The following is a 2,725-nucleotide window of genomic DNA, read 5'->3' on the forward strand; positions in this document are numbered from 1 at the left end:
GGAGCAAATTAATACTCAAAGATGTAAGGCATATTCCAGATATTCGTCTTAACTTGAGATCTACAAGTAGACTTGATGATGAGGGCTTTGCACATTATTTTGGTGAAAGTAAATGGAAACTCACTAAAGGTTCTCTGATTGTGGCAAAAGGAAAGAAAATTAACTCTTTTTATGTCATGGAAGCTAAGCTACACAAAGGAGAGATTAATGCAATTCAAAAAGGTGAAAGTATAGATCTTTGGCATAAGAGACTTGGACATATCAGCGAGAAGAGACTTCAAACTCTTGCTAGAAAGCAGTTCTTACCAGAGTTGTAAGGTACATCTCTTAAATTTTGTGATCATTGCTTAGTTTGAAAAACACATAGAGTTGCATTTCAAACATATCCATCATCTAGAAGATCAGATGTTATTGATTTAGTTCATACTGATGTTTGTACTATGCAAACTAGAACTCTTGGAGGTGCTCTTTATTTTGTTACTTTTATTGATGACCATTATAGAAAAGTGTGGGCTTTTGCTTTGAAATCTAAAGACCAGGTACTCGATGTTTTCAAGGAGTTTCATGTCAGTGTTGAGAGAGAAACTGGCAGAAAACTAAAGTGTATTCGATCAGATAATGGTGCCGAGTACAAGGGTCCTTTTAAGAATTATTGCAGGTTTCATGGAATCAGGCTTGAGAAAACAGTTCCTAAAACTCCTCAGCAGAACGGTGTGGCAGAAAGGATGAACAGAACCATTGAAGAAAGGATTAGGTGTATGCTTTCTCACACCAAGTTACCGAAGTCATTTTGGGGGAGGCTATGAGAACTACAGTTGACCTGATAAATCTTTCTCCATCAGTTCCTCTACAAGGTGATGTTCCAAAGAGAGTATGGAGAGGAAAAGATATATCTTATAATCATTTGAGAGTCTTTGGGTGTAAAGCATTTGTTCATATTCCCAAAGATGAGAGGTCCAAGCTTGATAATAAGGCAAAAGCATGTATCTTCTTGGGATATGGTCATGAAGAGTTTGGTTACATATTATGAGATCCAATGAACAAGAAGATTATTAGAAGCAGAGATGTTGTGTTTCTTGAAGACCAATTGTTTGATGATGGTGGTAATATTGAGAATCCAGAAACCTCTGTTTATATTCTTTGGAGTTTGGGTCCAGTTCCTTCACCTGTAGTTCATGATGATCATGGGGGAGATGAAGAAGAAGATCATAGTGAGAATGTAAGTGATGATTCTCCTACAATTGATGATGCTAAACCAACTGAACAAGCACCTCCACCACCAGTTGAAATTCCATTGAGAAGATCCACTTGAGAGCGACAACCAAATACCAGATATCCTCCACATGAGTATGTTATGCTTATTGACGGGGGAGAACCAGAAACTTACCAAGAAGCTATTCTTCATGAGCATAAGAATGAGTGGGTTAAAGCCATGCAAGAATAGATGAGATCCTTGCTTGAGAACCATACCTATGACTTAGTAAGATTGCCTAAAAAGAAGAAAGCTCTCAAGAACAAGTGAGTTTATAAATTAAAGACCGAAAACAATAGCTCACAACAAAGATACAAGGCACGACTAGTTGTGAAAGGATTCAGTCAGAAGAAAGGTATTGACTTTGAAGAAATATTTTCTCCAGTTGTGAAAATATCCTCTATCCGAGTTGTTCTTGGTTTGGCTGCTCGCTTGAATTTAGAAGTTGAGCAACTTGATGTAAAAACAGCATTTCTTCATGGTGACTTAGAAGTAGAAATTTACATGGAGCAACCAGAAGGTTTCAAAGTCAAGGGAAAAGAAAATATGATGTGTAAGCTTAGGAAAAGCTTATATGGACTCAAATAGGCACCTAGACAGTGGTATAAAAAGTTTGATTCCTTTATGATGAGCCAAGGGTATGATAGAACCACATCTGATCATTGTGTGTTTATAAAGAAATTTTCATATGATGATTTTATTATTTTACTACTATATGTTGATGATATGCTGATTGTTGGCCATGATGTTGGAAAAATTGAAAAGCTTAAAAGAGAGCTAAGTAAGTCTTTTGCCATGAAAGACTTGAGATCGATGAAACAAATACTTGACATGAAGATTCTTCGTGATAGGAAGAAAAGGAAGATTTGGCTATCTCAGGAGACTTACATTGAAAAGGTTCTTGAAAGATTCAACATGAGTAAAGCCAAAGCAGTTTGTTCCCCACTTACAGGTCATTTCAAGCTTAGTTCGAAACAATGTCCTACAAGTGAGAAAGAAAAAGAAGAAATGCCCAAAGTGCCTTACTCATCTGCAGTAGGCAGTTTGATGTATGCTATGGTTTATACTAGGCCAGATATAGCTCATGCAGTTGGAGTTGTTAGCCGATTTCTCTCAAATCCTAGAAAGGAACATTGGGCGGTAGTGAAATGGATATTAAGATATCTAAGAGGTACTTCCAGGTTGTGTTTATGTTTTGGCAGTGATGAACCTGTGTTAGAAGGTTACACAAATGCAGACATGGCAGGTGATACTGATTCCAGGAAGTCCACTTTGGGATTCTTGATGATATTTGTAGGAGGAGCAGTCTCTTGGTAGTCTAAGTTACAGAAGTGTGTTGCTCTATCAACCATAGAAGTGGAATACATAACAATTACTGAAGCCTGCAAGGAAGCTTTATGGATGAAAAAGTTTCTATAGGAATTGGGCTTGAAATAGGAAGGATATACTATTTACTGTGATAGTCAGAGTGTC

Source organism: Musa acuminata, chromosome BXJ2-6 (assembly GCF_036884655.1).
Source record: "Musa acuminata AAA Group cultivar baxijiao chromosome BXJ2-6, Cavendish_Baxijiao_AAA, whole genome shotgun sequence".
Classification (NCBI taxonomy): Eukaryota; Viridiplantae; Streptophyta; class Magnoliopsida; order Zingiberales; family Musaceae; genus Musa; species Musa acuminata.